Source organism: Hyperolius riggenbachi, chromosome 7 (assembly GCF_040937935.1).
Source record: "Hyperolius riggenbachi isolate aHypRig1 chromosome 7, aHypRig1.pri, whole genome shotgun sequence".
NCBI lineage: Eukaryota > Metazoa > Chordata > Amphibia > Anura > Hyperoliidae > Hyperolius > Hyperolius riggenbachi.
In genome coordinates, this window is record NC_090652.1 from 207918333 (window position 1) to 207936661 (window position 18329).

Genomic DNA, 18329 nt, shown 5'->3' on the forward strand with positions numbered 1-18329 from the left:
ACCTGTAAGCTTAACATCAGTTGTATGCAAACTATTTGAGGGGTTACTAAGAGATACTATACATGACTTCATAGTATGCCCTTGCCAAAGCCGAAGGTAAATGCTCCTCCTGGACCTCTCCTTGGCATTTGACACTGTCGACCACTCCCTCCTCCTCCACTTCCTGCAGCTAATGGGCATTCAGGATCTAGCCTTAGCCTGGATCTCCTCCTACCTCTCCAACCGCTCCTTCACAGTATTTTTCAATGGCTCCTCATCCACTCCTACACCCCTCTCAGTTGGTGTTCCTCAAGGTTCCGTCCTAGGACCACTACTGTTCTCACTCTATACTGCCTCAATTGGCAAAATCATCTCCTCCATGGGTTTCAATTATCACCCGTATGCCAACGACACCCAGATATATCTCCACACCCCAGATCTCTCCTCCTCTACCATGGACAAAGTCTCTGCCTGCCTCACATCCATTTCCTTCTGGATGGCTGCCAGGTACCTGAAGCTTAATTTGGACAAGACAGAGCTTCTAATATTCCCACCCCGCACAGCTGCACCCCTCCCAGATCTGCACGTCACTATTAAAAATACTACTATCCACCCTACCTCCCAAGCCCGCTGTCTAGGCGTTACTCTGGACTCTGAACTTTCCTTTACAGCCCACATCCAAGGTATTGCCAGATCCTGCAACTTCCACCTCCGCAACATCTCCAAGATCCGCTCCTACCTGTCCCCTGACACCACTAAACTCCTTATCCATGCCCTTGTCATCTCCCACCTAGACTACTGCAATTCTCTTTTATCTGGCCTCCCCTCTAACCGTACTGACCCACTTAAATTGGTAATGAATGCGGCAGCCAGACTGATACATTCTTCTCACCGCAGCGCCTCTACAACTCCGCTCTGTAAAGCACTACACTGGCTCCCCATCAGCGATGCACCTATTGTCTCCACCCCACCCTTTAGATTGTAAGCCTCTGGCCCTCCTCCCTAATGTATCCAGCTTGATTATGCAAACTTACTCACAACCACCCTTGTAGACTCGAACAGTCTCTATCTTGACCTATGACACTGTATTGTTATCAAATCATTTGCATGATCTTGTTTTGTTGTGAGTTTCCGTATGTTCTACCTGTATGTTAACCCATTTATCTATTGTGCAGCGCTGCGTAATATGTTGGTGCTTTATAAATACAATTAATAATAATAATAATAGTAGAAAATAATCTTATTTCTCAGCATCAACATGGGTTTACTAAAGACAGGTCCTGTTTGACTAACATGCTCAGCTTCTATGAGGTAGTGAACGCTAATGTGGATATTGGGAATGCTGTAGATGTGATATACTTGGACTTTGCAAAGGCCTTTGACACAAAAGTCTGGTGCAAAAGTTGAGGATGCAAGGACTGGGGAAGAGTCTGTGTGCATGGATAGGGAATTGGCTAATGGACAGAAAACAAAGAGTTGTGGTCAATGGATCATACTCAAAATGGGTGACTATTAGCAGTGGGGTCCCACAGGGGTCTGTACTGGGTCTAGTGCTCTTCAATTTATTTATTAATGACCTAGTAGATGCAGTAGTAAGCAATGTTGCTATTTGTGCAGATGATACAAAATTGTGCATAATCATCAACTCTCAGGAAGATAGGGACATATTGCAACAGGATCTGGATAGGATGGCTATATGGGCACATACTGTAAATGGCAGATGAAATTCAATGTTGAAAAATGTAAAGTCATGCATTTTGGTTGTACCAATGGTCTAGCACCATTCAAAATATATAGGATACAGTTGGGGACATCAAACTTGGAGAAGGACTTAGGAGTACTCATCGACAACAAGTTAAATAATCGTACTCAATGCCAAGCCGCTGCAGGTAAAACTAACAAAATTTTGGGATGCATTAAAAGGGAAATAAAAACTTGAGATGCTAGTATATTATTTCCCCTGTTTAACTCTCTAGTAAGTAGTGTTGGGCGAACACCTGGATGTTCGGGTTCGCGAACGTTCGCCGAACATGGCCGTGATGTTCGGGTGTTCGCGCCGAACTCCGAACATAATGGAAGTCAATGGGGACCCAAACTTTCGTGCTTTGTAAAGCCTCCTTACATGCTACATACCCCAAATTTACAGGGTATGTTCACCTTGGGAGTGGGTACAAGAGGAAAAAAAATTTAGCAAAAAGAGCTTATAGTTTTTGAGAAAATCGATTTTAAAGTTTCAAAGGGAAAACTGCCTTTTAAATGCGGGAAATGTCTGTTTTCTTTGCACAGGTAGCATGCATTTTGCCGCCATGCAGTCATAAATGTAATAAAGATAAGAGGTTCCATAAACAGGGACCGGCAACGCTAACCCAGCAGCAGCACATGTGATGGAACAGGAGGAGGCGCAGGAGGAGAAGGCCACGCTTTCAGACACAACAACCCAGGCCTTGCATGAGGACAAGAAGCGTGCGGATAGCATGCATTTTGCCGCCATGCAGTCATAAATGTAATAAAGATAAGAGGTTCCATAAACAGGGACCGGCAACGCTAACCCAGCAGCAGCACACGTGATGGAACAGGAGGAGGTGCAGGAGGAGAAGGCCACGCTTTGAGACACAACAACCCAGGCCTTGCATGAGGACAAGAAGCGTGCGGATAGCATGCTTTTTACCGCCATGCAGTCATAAATGTAATACAGATAAGAGGTTCAATGAACAGGGACCGGAAACGCTAACCCATCACAGATGGTCATTGTTTATGTTACTTGGTTGGGGCCCAGGAGTGTTGCATAGTCGTTTCCAATCCAGGATTGATTCATTTTAATTAGAGTCAGACGGTCTGCATTTTCTGTGGAGAGGCGGATACGCCGATCTGTGACCATGCCTCCGGCAGCACTGAAACAGCGTTCCGACATAACGCTGGCTGCCGGGCAAGCCAGCACCTCTATTGCGTACATTGCCAGTTCGTGCTAGGTGTCTAGCCTCGATACCCAATAGTTGAAGGGTGCAGATGGATTGTTCAACACAGCTACGCCATCTGACATGTAGTCCTTGACCATCTTCTCCAGGCGATCAGTGTTGGAGGTGGATCTGCACGCTTGCTGTTCTGTGGGCTGCTGCATGGGTGTCAGAAAATTTTCCCACTCCAAGCACACTGCCGATACCATTCCCTTTTGGGCACTAGCTGCAGCTTGTGTTGTTTGCTGCCGTCCTGGTCGTCCTGGGTTTGCGGAAGTCAGTCTGTCGGCGTACAACTGGCTAGAGGAGCGGGAGGATGTCAATTTAATTTAAGTCTCCACAAGGGCCTGCTGGTATTCTTCCATTTTGACCTGTCTGACTCTTTCTTCAAGCAGTTTTGGAACATTGTGTTTGTACCGTGGATCCAGAAGGGTATAAACCCAGTAATTGGTGTTGTCCAGAATGCGCACAATGCGTGGGTCGCGTTCAATGCAGTCTAGCATGAATTGAGCCATGTGTGCCAGAGTCCTGCCACAATGCTATACAGTGGTGGGTGGGTGAGCGGTGTACTACTGTTCCCAGCAGCGACACAGAGCACAATGCTATACAGTGGTGGGTGAGCGGTGTACTACTGTTCCCAGCAGAGACACAGAGTGGCAGTAAACACAATGCTATACAGTGGTGGCTGAGCGGTGTACTACTGTTCCCAGCAGCGACACAGAGCACAATGCTATACAGTGGTGGGTGAGCGGTGTACTACTGTTCCCAGCAGAGACACAGAGTGGCAGTAAACACAATGCTATACAGTGGTGGCTGAGCGGTGTACTACTGTTCCCAGCAGTGACACAGAGCACAATGCTATACAGTGGTGGGTGAGCGGTGTACTACTGTTCCCAGCAGAGACACAGAGTGGCAGTAAACACAATGCTATATAGTGGTGGCTGAGCGGTGTACTACTGTTACCAGCAGCGACACAGAGCACAATGGTATACAGTGGTGGGTGAGTGGTGTACTACTGTTCCCAGCAGCGATACAGAGCACAATGCTATACAGTGGTGGGTGAGCGGTGTACTACTGTTCCCAGCAGAGACACAGAGTGGCAGTAAACACAATGCTATATAGTGTGGGTGAGCGGTGTACTACTATTCCCAGCAGCGACACAGAGCACAATGCTATACAGGGTGAGCGGTGTACTACTTTTCCCAGCAGACACACAGAGTGGCAGTAAACACAATGCTATATAGTGTGGGTGAGCGGTGTACTACTGTTCCCAGCAACGACACAGAGCACAATGCTATACAGGGTGAGCGGTGTACTACTGTTCCCAGCAGAGAGACACAGAGTGGCAGTAAACACAATGCTATATAGTGTGGGTGAGCGGTGTACTACTATTCCCAGCAGCGACACAATGACCGGGGGACCCTGGCTAGCCTGGCTGGAGAGAGAACTACCCTGCCTGCCTACCCAAAGCTAAACCCACAGACAAATGGCGGAGAAATGACGTGGATCGGGTATTTATTTACCCGAACCACGTGACCCGTTCGGCCAATCAGAGCGCGTTCGGGTCCGAACCACGTGACCAGTTAGGCTAATCACAGCGCTAGCCGAACGTTCGGGTAACGTTCGGCCATGCGCTCTTAGTTCGGCCATATGGCCGAACTCTAACATCACCCGAACAGGGTGATGTTCTGCAGAACCCGAACAGTGGCGAACACTGTTCGCCCAACACTACTAGTAAGGCCACATCTGGAATATGGAATTCAGTTCTGGGCACCATATTACAGAAAAGATATTGCAGTTTTAGAGCAGGTGCAGAGACGAGCAACAAATTTGATACGAGAGATGGAAGGTCTCACTTACCAAGAAAGGTTAGATAAACTGTATAAATACATCAGAGGGCAAAATAAAAGCTTGGCAGATGAGCATTTTTGCCCCTAGGCCTTCTCAAAGGACTAGAGGACATGATCTGTGCATGGAGGAAAAACATTTTATCTATTTATTTAGGAGAGGGTTCTTTACAGTAAGAGTGATTAAAGAGGAACTGTAAGCTCAAAATAATTTATTGCCATCAGGTAGCCTATACCCAATTTATAGATGAAAACCCAGTATTTTCTGCTAGAAATCCAGCATTTTGCTGGAATTACACCTTTAAGTAGGAAGCCACGCCCCCTCATGAGGCTGCTCCGCGGCTGTATATTCATTAAGCTTGTGCGCACTGCCTTCTGGGTAGTGACATCATGGGTTGCTAAGGGGGAAAAAAAACAGCAGTCCTCACTGTCATCAAGGTGGGACATGTGCACGAGGCAGAAGAAGTTTATCTTGCAGCCTCCGATGGGATGATTGATCATCCCTCTTTGCCCTGTGAAGCTGCCGCTGCCACTATCAGGTCAGCGACATGTGTTTAACTCTCCTCATCCCAGCTGGAATACCTCTTGTCAGCTCTTCCTACAGCCTCCGATGATCTTATAGCTCTGCCTGCATGTCGGGTGAATGCACATGACATGCAGGCAGAGCTATAAGATCATCGGAGGCTGTAGGAAGAGCTGACAAGAGGGATTCCAGCTGGGATGAGGAGAGTTAAACACATGTCGCTGACCTGATAGTGGCAGCGGCAGCTTCACAGGGCAGAGAGGGATGATCAATCATCCCATCGGAGGCTGCAAGATAAACTTCTTCTGCCTCGTGCACATGTCCCACCTTGATGACAGTAAGGACTGCTGTTTTTTTTCCCCCTTAGCAACCCATGATGTCACTACCCAGAAGGCAGTGCGCACAAGCTTAATGAATATACAGCCGCGGAGCAGCCTCATGAGGGGGCGTGGCTTCCTACTTAAAGGTGTAATTCCAGCAAAATGCTGGATTTCTAGCAGAAAATACTGGGTTTTCATCTATAAATTGGGTATAGGCTACCTGCTGGCAATAAATTATTTTGAGCTTACAGTTCCTCTTTAAGTTGTGGAATGCATTGCCACAGGAAGTAGTTAAAGGGGGCTTAGATGCTTTCCTTGCGTTGAAAGACATCCATGGCTACAATTACTAGGTAATGCCCAGTGATGTTGATCGAGGGGTTTTATCTGATTGCCATCTGGAGTCGGGAAGGATTTTTTTCCCTTTTTGGGGCTAATTGGGTCATGCCTTGTAAGGGTTTTCCGCCTTCCTCTAGTGTTGGGCGAACACCTAGATGTTCGGGTTCGCGAACGTTCGCCGAACATCGCCGCGATGTTCGGGTGTTCGCGCCGAACTCCGAACATAATGGAAGTCAATGGGGACCCGAACTTTCGTGCTTTGTAAAGCTTCCTTATATGCTACATACCCCAAATTTGCAGGGTATGTGCACCTTGGGAGTGGGTACAAGAGGAAAAAAAATATTTGAAAAAGAGCTTATAGTTTTTGAGAAAATTGATTGTAAAGTTTCAAAGGAAAAACTGTCTTTTAAATGTGGAAAATGTCATGTTTCTTTGCACAGGTAACATGCTTTTTGTCGCCATGCAGTCATAAATGTAATACAGAGAAGAGGTTCCAGGAAAAGGGACCGGTAACGCCAACCCAGCACCAGCAGCAGCACACGTGATGGAACAGGAGGAGGAGGCGCAGGAGGAGAAGGCCACGCTTTTTGAGACACAACAACCCAGGCCTTGCATGAGGACAAATAGCGTGCGGATATAGCAATGCTTTTTGCCGCCATGCAGTCATAAATGTAATACAGATGAGAGGTTCAATAAACAGGGACCGGCAACGCTAACCCAGCAGCAGCAGCAGCAGCACACGTGATGGAACAGGAGGAGGCGCTGGAGGAGAAGGCCACGCTTTGTAAGACACAACATCCCAGGCCTTGCATGAGGACAAAAAGCGTGCGGATATAGCAATGCTTTTTGCCGCCATGCAGTCATAAATGTAATACAGATGAGAGGTTCAATAAACAGGGACTGGAAACGCTAACCCAGCAGCAGCACACGTGATGGAACAGGAGGAGGCGCAGGAGGAGAAGGCCACGCTTTTTGAGACACAACAACCCAGGCCTTGCATGAGGACAAATAGCGTGCGGATATAGCAATGCTTTTTGCCGCCATGCAGTCATAAATGTAATACAGATGAGAGGTTCAATAAACAGGGACCGGCAACGCTAACCCAGCAGCAGCAGACGTGATGGAACAGGAGGAGGCGCAGGTGGAGGCGCAGGAGGAGAAGGCCACAGAATGCTATATAGTGTGGCTGAGCGAGGTACACAGAGTGGCAGTAAACAGAATGCTATATAGTGTGGCTGAGCGAGCGGTGTACTACTATTCCCAGCAGACACAGAGTGGCAGTAAACAGAATGCTATATAGTGTGGCTGAGCGAGGTACACAGAGTGGCAGTAAACAGAATGCTATATAGTGTGGCTGAGCGAGCGGTGTACTACTATTCCCAGCAGACACAGAGTGGCAGTAAACAGAATGCTATATAGTGTGGCTGAGCGAGCGGTGTACTACTATTCCCAGCAGACACAGAGTGGCAGTAAACAGAATGCTATATAGTGTGGCTGAGCGAGGTACACAGAGTGGCAGTAAACACAATGCTATATAGTGTGGCTGAGCGAGCGGTGTACTACTATTCTCAGCAGCGACACAATGACTGGGGGGACCCTGGCTAGCGTGGCTGGAGCGCGAACTACCCTGCCTGCCTACCCAAAGCTAAACCCACAGACAAATGGCGGAGATATGATGTGGTTCGGGTATTTATTTACCCGAACCACGTGACAGTTCGGCCAATCAGAGCGCGTTCGAGTCCGAACCACGTGACCCGTTCGGCCAATCACAGCGCTAGCCGAACGTTCGGGGAACGTTTGGCCATGCGCTCTTAGTTCGGCCATGTGGCCGAACGGTTTGGCCGAACACCATCAGGTGTTCGGCCGAACTCGAACATCACCCGAACAGAGTGATGTTCTGCAGAACCCGAACAGTGGCGAACACTGTTCGCCCAACACTACCTTCCTCTGGATCAGTGATGTCCAACTTCGCGGGCATGGAGGGCCAAATTTTTTTTTAGACGACGTGGTGGAGGGCCAACTTCAACAAATAGGGTTTTCCTGACACCCCCCCCCCCCCCCCCCCCCCAAAAAAAATATGCATAATCTGACAGCATTTCCCCAAAGAACACATAATTTGACTGCGTTTTTCCCAAAATATACATAATCTGGCAGCGTTTTCCTTAAAATACACTTTATATCCAGCAGCATTTCTATCAAAATACACATTATCAGGATCTGGCAATGTTTCCCTCAAAAATAAACTGACAGCGTTTCCCTCAAAATACACACCTGGCAGTACTTTCCTTTGAAATACACATAATCTGGCAGGATTTCCCTAAAAACAGCTCTCTGCAGGTTGGATTACATGCACTTTTTCTACCAAACCCTTTTTTTGTCAGCTGTTCTGTTTTTACCTGTTTTTTTAGTTCATTTCTCAAGCAGCTCTGCACAGTCCTTTCTTCAGTTCCCCACGTGGACTCCAAACAGCCTAGCCGCACACACAAAGAAAGCCCACATGGAAGGACTTAAAACAACCAACACCTTGGCTACATGCGAAGTCAGCAGCCGGATCAGTTCTGCCCTATCACTCTCACATCGATCCAGCCTAATGCAGACCAGACCTTCTGGCTTAAGCTACCCGCGCACCAGCACTCTCCAGGCCATCAGTAACATCCATTGCGGTCCTGACAATCCAGCCGCAGCTCTCATCTTCCCTCCAGGGCACCGTCACTTCCTGCTAGCTGTTTCCTCTCCAGCTGCTGCCCCCCCCCCCCCATCCAGCATAGCTTCATTCGTGCAGGATCCCCCGGCTCCACCACTCTGGCTGACGGCTCCACAATCTCCACTGCTGAAATCTTGAAGTGGGGAAAGACATGTATGGCACAGATCTACTGGCTAGCGGGCTGCAGCTGGAGGCTTGGCGGGCCGGACGTGGCCCGCGGGCCGCCAGTTGGACAGCACTGCTCTGGATCAACTCGATGGACATATGTCTTTTTTCAACCCAAATAACTATGTAACTATGTTGTTTTTGTTTTTTTTATTATTTTATTTATTTATTTTCTGGTTGGACTTCATGGATAGATGTCTTTTTTTCAACCAAACTATGTAACTATGTAACTATATGTTTGTGTCTTACTTTGTACCACACCATGGAATGTGTGATGTATAAATCTATAACAATAATAATAACTATGTTAAAAAAACATGCTTAGAGACACACTGAGGAGCATGCTTAAAAACGCCAAGAGACACCCTTTCGCTCCAGTCCTCACATTAGAAATATAGTATAGTAGGATTATGAGGGCGCATAAAACATCAAAAGTGCATGAATAAAAGGTATGCAACAAAAAAGTTGTACACTGTTCTGCATAAAAAATTGACATTTCAAAAAAAAAAGTTTAACTAATCAAAAAAAGGTGCCCTAAGCACACATGTCACCCTAATGATATCTTCTATAATGTTCAAGTGTAAATATATATATATATATATATATATATATATATATATATATACACAGTGCTGCCCATAATTATTCATACCCCTGGCAAATTTTTACTTAAAGTAACTTTTATTCAACCAGCAAGTCATTTTTTGACGAGAAATTACATAGGTGTATCCCAAAAGATAATGAGACGATGTACAAGAGGCATTATTGTGGGAAAAAATATTTCTCAGCTTTTATTTACATTTGAGCAAAAAGTGTCCAGTCCAAAATTATTCATAGCCTTCACAAACTGTCACAGTCTGTGGGAAAATCCAAAGTTCTATATCATTCCAAATAGTCCAAGCTATTTTAAAGCCTCCTAATTACCCTGATTAATTGGGAACAGCTGTTTTAATAAACTCAACAGGTGAAAAACAGCAGCTCGCTGCAGTTAATTTGTGGACAGTCATGGCAAAGACAAAGAAGCTTAGTGAGGAACTGCAGCTGCACATTGTGGCTGCTCACAAGTCAGAAAAGGGCTACAAGGCCATTTCTAAGTGTTTTCAAGTTCCAATGGCTACAGTGCAAAGTATTATTAAAAAATAATGTTCCGCACTGTGGAGAATCTCAGAGGACGTGGTCGGAAGCTAAAAGTGACACCTGTAACCTGCTACCTAGCCGTTTTTACCAAAACCCCAAGGTAAAGGAAGCTTCCTCTTACCAATTTTTGCTGATTCTGTATTCTGTATTCACATTCTTCACTTGTCAATCTAATATTTTATTTATAGGAAATGGCAGCGCTTCCAAACAGACGCTACACCTGAATTGACTACCTGCACAAGTATGCAGAGCTCGACTAACGGGCAGGTTACACACCTTGCATTCAAAACAGGTACAGTAAAGGGGGCGTTAGCTTCAGCATAAGTTGTGCACAAATTATCCCTAATAGACTCTCCTACGGCGGTGACGTGCCCCAACAGGAGAGAAACTAACCACTAATCTAGCAGTGAAACATATCAAAAAGTGAAGCATGTTCAAACAATGAAAATTGTCCAAAAAAGAAAAAAGGGTTAAAACCTCAAACTAATGTAACAGTGAAGCATATTCAACAGTGAAACATATCCAACAGTGAACCCTAGCTAGTCTAAAATTAAAATCATAATCCTTACCTGGTGCAGCTAGCCATAAATGGTATACACATTTGTTCAAAAGACAGCAAGCAATGGGCAGCGCTCACAGGCTGCAAGTGAAGTGAAAGCTCCAGAGATATGCCCAGCCCCTTGGGGCTAAATACATACCTTGAATACAAATCAGATGCAAATTATGTGCTAACACTAATCTAAATTCTAAAATTTGAATGCAAGCTGACACCCCTGGAGGCAGCTAGCCTGAAGTATACTTAAGTTTTGTACAGCAGAAGGAAATGGCAGCGCTTCCAAACAGACGCTGCACCTGAATTGACTACCTGCACAAGTATGCAGAGCTCGACTAACGGGCAGGTTACACACCTTGCATTCAAAACAGGTACAGTAAAGGGGGCGTTAGCTTCAGCATAAGTTGTGCACAAATTATCCCTAATAGACTCTCCTACGGCGGTGACGTGCACCAACAGGAGAGATACCTGTGGAGACATGCAAAAAGCTGGTCTGCAATTATAGGAAGCGTTTGATTGCTGCTAATTGCCAATAAAGGCTTCTCTATTCATTATTGTGAAGGGTATGAATAATGTTGGACTGGACACTTCTTGTTCAAATAAAAGATGAGAATTTTTTTTTCTCACAATAATGCCTCTTGTACATCGTCTTATTATCTTTTGGGAGACACTTATGTCATTTCCCATCAAAAAATTACTTGGTGGTTGAAAAAAAGTAACTTGAAGTCCAAATTTGCCAGGAGTATGAATAATTATGGGCAGCACTGTGTACAGGATCCGTTGAAAAGGGCTCATGAGCTGCCTGTATGAGAAGGGCTCCTCCATAGACATCAATGTTATTTCTGCAAATATGGGCTACAAGGTGGTGAAAAGGGCTGCCGAGTTTTGATATAGGCTACAAGCGGGCACCCTTTTGTAGCCCATATTTTTTTTGGGCTACAGTACGGCACCCCTTTGTAGCCAATATTTTTTATTCGGCTACAAAAGGGCACTCCTTTTGTAGCCCATATTTTTATTCGGCTATAAGGTTTTCGGCTACAGTAGGGCACCCCTTTGTAGCCCATATTTTTTATACGGCTACAAGGTTTTCAGCTACAAAAGGGCACCCCTTTGTAGCCCATATTTTTATTCGGCTACAAGGATTTCGGCTACAGTAGGGCGCCACTTTGTAGCCCATATTTTTTATTCAGCTACAAGGTCTTAGGCCACAAGGTTTTTGATTGTGATCCAAAGGGCACCCATTCCATTGTTGCCCTGGCTTTATGTTTAGGGTCGTTGCCCTGCTGGAAGGTGAACCTCCGCCCCAGTCTCAAGTCTTTTGCAGGCTTCAAGAGGTTTTCTTCCACGATTGCCCTGTATTTGGCTCCATCCATCTTCCCATTAACTCTGACCAGCTTCCCTGTCCCTGCTGAAGAGAAGCACCCTCAGAGCACGATGCTGCCACCACCATATTTGACAGTGGGGATGGTGTGTTGCACTGTGTTCAGAATGATGTGCAGTGTTAGTTTTCCGCCACACATAGTGTTTTGCATTTTGGCCAAAAAGTTCCATTTTGGTCTCATCTGACCAGAGCACCTTCTTCCACATGTTTGCTGTGTCCCCCTCATGGCTTGTGGCAAACTGCAAAGGGGACTTCTTAAGCTTTTCTGTTAATAATGGCTTTCTTCTTGCCACTCTTCCATAAAGGCCAACTTTGTGCAGTGCACGACTAATAGTTGTCCTATGCACATATGGGATGTTCAAGGCTTTGGAAATCTTTTTGTAGTCTAAACCTGCTTTAAATTTCTCAGTAAGTTTATCCCTGACCTGTCTGGTGTGTTCTTTGGACTTCATGGTGTTATTGCTCCCAATATTCTCTTAGACAACCTCCGAGGCCGTTATAGAGCAGCTGTATTTGTACTGACATTAGATTACACACAGGTGCACTCTATTTAGTCATTAGCACTCATCAGGTAATGTCTATGGGCAACTGACTGCACTTAGACCAAAGGGGGCTGAATAATTACGCACACCCCACTTTTCAGTTATTTATTTGTAAAAAATGTTTGGAATCCTGTATGATTTCCCTTCCACTTCTCACATGTACACCACTTTGTATTGGTCTTTCACATGGAGTTCCAATAAAATTGATTCATGTTTGTGGCAGTAATGTGACACAGTGTGGAAAACTTCAAGGGGGCCGAATACTTTTGCAACCCACTGTATATATGTGTGTGTGTGTGTATATATATATATATATATACATATATATATATATATATATATATATATATATATGCTGTATATTATGCAAAAATATACATGTAACTACATTAGAGTAGTTGTCATGGCAACAGTATGTAGAAATGAGCTGGATGTCACAATATTATGTAGGTGAAAATAGTTTGGAGTTTAGAGTCATGTCTCCATGCGCATATACAGACTATTAAATTAGTGACAGGAAATGTATCTAGACGTTGAGACAGTTCCTATGTACAAATAATAGAACATTTGACTAGTGATTAGTGGGCTATAAATAATGTATGTATTAAAAAAACGGGGAAAACACAAAAGGTTACAAGCTTACATGTCTTTACATATACCACACTTACGGAATACTCTCACATGTATTGGGGGTGGGGGGGGGGAATATTCTTAGATCAATTCATGCTAATCAGTTCGTTGGCATTTGTATAAGTGTCTTGGCACGCTGTGTTTTTCAGATTTATTGGCGAAATTACATTTATGTTCCTCCAGACTTTTTCTAAGTGGTCTTTTGGTTCTTTCTACATATAATTTTGGGCAACTGCATTTAAGTAGATAAATAACAAATTCGGTTCCATAGTTGATGAATTGTTTAGGCTGATAGTACAACCATAGGGATGCTGTATGTTTCTGATTCCGAGCTGTATAAACTGGCAGCGCAAACACACCTTGATATTCCAAACCTAAAAGTACCTTGTATATTTATGAATATTAGAGGGGGTCTTGCTTGTGTCCTGATATTACTGGGTGCTATGGTGTTCTTAATAGACCTAGCCTTCCTGAAAATTATGTGTGGTGTTCTTTGGATGTCATTTTTGAGGAGTGGATCTTTTTGGGTAATTGGCCTATTCCTCTTAATGATATTTTGCATTTGGCATGACCTGTTTGAGAAGTCTGTGAAGACAGTTGTTCCTGATTGTTGTTTTTTATGGTTGTTTACATTTCTAGCATCCTTAGGTATCATTCTAAATTTTTCCAGTGTACATGTTCACTCTTGTACCCCTTCTTGCAAAACTTCTGCTGTAGCGTATGGACTTGCTGTAAGTGATCTTCATTAGTGCAGTTCCTCCTTAGCCTACAGAACTGGCTCCTGGGTATGTTATGGATCCATTTGGGATGGTGACAACTGTCTGCATGGAGGTATGAAGTTCCTGAAGTTGGCTTGAAGCATATTCGGGTACAGATCTTTTGTTGGTCGTTAGTGAACAGCTCAAGGCCTAGAAAGACTGACTTGTTTTCTTCTATTATGTGAGTGAATTCAAATCCAAAACTGTTTGAGTTACAATCCTTCACGAATTTCTCAAATTCCTCTCTACACCCCTCACATACAAAGCTGCCCACAGATAGTTCTCTTTCCATATGTAAACTTCCAAAATTTCAAGAACATGAAGAGAGTCTATTGTGTAGGCTTGAGTGTTTTGTTCTACTGGCTGTAAGACATAGTGGATGTAGTCTAATATTGGGGCTTAAAGTCCCTCAATTCCTGCTACAATGGGGTGCCCAGGTGAATATGTTTCATTCTTGTGTATTTTGTAAATATGGCAGAAATAGAGAATGATTGTTGGGTGATATAAATTTGTATTCATCTTTATTTATGTGATTCTCCAATCCTGTGGTTAATTATTGCATATCGTGTTGTTGAATCCCTTGCCAATTTTTAATTGGTACCCTTGTCATTTAAAAGATTATGCCTCTCTTTTTCACCATTTGCAAAGTCTTGTATAAAAATTCCCCCTTATCTGCTTGTCTTATTATTCTGGTTACTGAGGACCTTACTGTCAGTCAAAGGCATAAGCTTAATTATTTCCTTCAGAGTCATTGGGAAATATGCAATTCACTTTTTCTCCTGATTTTTTTTCTTAGGAGATATTTTACCACCTAGCCAATGAAATGCCATCTAAACAACCTTCTAAACCACCAGCGATTAACAAAATACGCAAAATTATTTTTATAATTGTTCAACTACTTTTTGGTACTTTTTCAATTGCAAAGTGCTGAAAAGTTATTTTAAAGAGAACATGAAAAGTTAATTACATATGGGCTATTTTATTTTACATACCTGAGAAAAATACAGAGACCAAACAGTAGACATAATTTTCATCTATATTTAGTTACACTGTGCTCTAAAATTCATGCTGTCTTGACTAATATGAAACTATCCTGAATTTGTTATTTGCTAGACAGATCCTGAACACGTAATGATGTAGATACAGAATCTGTCACCTATATCAGAAATGTATTTTTAAATACAGATGCAAGCAAAAGAAAATCTTAATAACCAACCAGCAAGTCAGCTCAATGGTAGCTGAAAAATTAAAAATCTGTGAGTATTTCTCAAATAATGCATGATTTAGAAGCAAAGGTGGATGTAATATGGTTGGTGCATTAGCATTGCATAGGAGGCATCCTAGCACAACAAGCTAGCCACCTTGAAAAACAGCACACCTTGTTACGTGGCCAAACAGCTGGCACAGCTCCTATTAAAGGAGAAAGAAATCTAATTGCAGTTCTAGCCAAGAAAAATGTGTGGGTATTGCACTGGTATCAGGCCAAATATTACTGCTAATAAATCTGATATAATGTTAGCTACAAAATTAAGACAAAACAAGAATTGGAATTCAATATGAGATAAACAGTTGTATTTATCCTGCTACTTTTAAATGACTTTTACACAGCACGGTGGCGTAGTGGTTAGCTCTCTCGCCTTGCAGCGCTGGGTCCCTGGTTCGAATCCCAGCCAGGGCACTATCTGCAAAGAGTTTGTATGTTCTCTCCGTGTCTGCGTGGGTTTCCTCCGGGCACTCCGGTTTCCTCCCACATTCCAAAGACATACGGATAAGTTAATTGGCTCCCCCTAAAAAAATTGGCCCTAGACTACAGTACTTACACTACATAATATAGACATATGGCAATGGTAGGGATTAGATTGTGAGCTCCTTTGAGGGCCAGTTAGTGACAAGATATATATATATATATATATACACTGTACAGAGCTGCGTAATATGTCGGCGCTATATAAATACTAAATAATAATAATAATACACATCCCACAGTTATATGTTATGTTTAACCACTTCCCCACCAGTTTATTCACCAGGTTATTTTCCCTTAAAAATCACAGCAATTTTAAGAACTTCATTGCTATCTATCACTCCAAAAGGATATATATATATATATATATATATATATATATATATATATATATATATATATATATATATATTTTTTGCAGGACAAACAAGGATTTATTTGGGTGGTACTTTGCATTCATTTGAAAAGGGTGCCTAGAAAAAGGGCGCCTGATATAGCCAAGATTTTGGCTACAAAAACGGTGCTGGATAAAGCTGAGATTTTTTTTAGCTATAAAAGGGCGCTGGATATAGCCTAGATTTTTTCAGACTATTAAAAGGCGCTGGATATAACCATGATTTTTTTCTTGGCTATAAATGGGCACCTTATATAGCCAAGATTTGTATTTCTTGGCTATAAAACGGGGCTGGATATAACCAAGAATAGTGAGATAGCCGAGAAAAGTGATATAGCCAAGAAAAGTTATTACTATGATCTAACTTTTCCTTACTCTCACACAGAACTCTCCCCTGGTGGTGTCTAACCCTAAGACCCCCCTGTAGTGCCTAACCCTAGGACACCCCCACTGGTAGCGTCTAACCCTAAGACACCCCTCAGGTGGTTCCTAACCCTAAGACCCCCCCCCCCCTCCCCAGTGGTGCCTAACCTTTATTCCCCATGGTGGTTCCCAATCTTCGCTGCATTTCATGTCAAACAAATATGTTATTTTGAACCAATATAACAGAACTAGCTGATATAACCAAAATAACTGATATTACTGAATTTAGTCACCTGCTGATATAACCAATCTTGTAGCCATATTTATATAGCCCTTTAAAAAAAATCTTGGCTATGTCCAGCATCCTTTTATACAGTAGCTGAAACAATTATCTCGGTTATATTCAGCATCCTTTTATAGCCACATTTTTTTGGGCTATATCCAGTGACCATTTATAGACAAAAAAGAAGTCTAGGGTATAAAAGAATGCCCTTTACAGCCGGAAAAAAATCTCGGCTGTATCCAGCACCCTTTTATACCCCCTCCCCCCCAAAAAAAAAAATCTTGGCCATAAAAGGACGCCGTTTTATAGCCGAAAAGAAAAACTTGGGTGCCCTTTTCTCCACCTATAGCCGAGATTTGCTGCAAATAACATTGAAGTCTATGGAGGTGCCCCTTTTTACACAGATGGCTCAGGTTCCCTTTTAAACTGATACCAGTATTTTTTGCTATTCCTTAATTGTTCTGTTATTACAACATTTAAGTTATGTCTCTAGTACAACGTGTGGTGGCTGGATAGTGTACTGGTTAAGGGCTATCCTTGGGCAAGACTTCCTAACACTGCAGGGTGGCCCCTTGAGTGCGCCCTTAGTGGCTGCAGCTCTTGAGCACTTTAAGTCCACCAGAAGAAAGACAAACGTTAGGATTAGGATTTTATTTGGAAATAAAGATGTATTTTTTTCCACGTGTTCTAATTACAAGCCATTATTTGCAAAAATAACAGTTTATACCCTCATGCCATAAATGCCAAAAAGGCTGAGTCCCTAAGGTAACTATTTTTGTATTTTTTTTAAATGCTGTCTTTTTGGCTCTTTTTGTTAACTATGGGGTGGAGGAAAGTGTTCTATTTCATTTACTATGGCGGCATCGGAAAGTAATGTAATTGTACTTTTTATCCATTAGATGTCCTACTCTCTTTATCTGTGTACTTAGAACTGTGCTCTAAGTTAACAGGAAGTGAGTTTACTTTAATTTCAATGACTGATCACCGCTCATGTATGCACACATATGAGATGTAAATTTATCCCAGAATAAAATGCAATATAATTAACTTTTTCCTATGTCACTTATGTTAGGTACACACGATGCGTTTTTTTTTCGGTTAATTTTCCGTTTGATCGATTGTTTTTCCGCTTGATTTCCTGCTAAATTCTCTTATCATTTCTTATCAATTTTTATTCACTTCTATGAGAAATCAAAGGGTAAAACAGTGTGCAAACATGTAATAAAGCCACCATCTTTGTATAGATCCTTTCCAGGGAGTGCTTTTGTAAAAATTAAAGGCAATACTAAGATTCCCCCTAGTCCAGGACCTGTCAGATTTTTACTACCTATTATTATTATTATTTAATGATAATCGGGGTTACAGACAACATTACACAGGGATTGAGCAATAAAATACACAATGCCATATCATACACTGGAGTGGTAGTCCCAATAATACAGGTTTGCGTTATTCTGTGGGTAGAGTGCACAACCAAGCATGGTACACAAGGAGGGAAGGCCCTGGCAAAGGCTTACAACCTTAAGGGAGGGCTGCATCAAGAGTTTCTCAGCAGCTTTTCTATATGTAAGTGTACAATAGTGATTCTTTAACCTCCCTAGACTTAAGACTTAGTATGTTGCATACTAATCAAGACAATATTGGCACAGGACATTATGTTAATCAAGAACTAAAACTGGTAAGTCTTCAGATCTGGTCAGCTTTTTATCCATACTA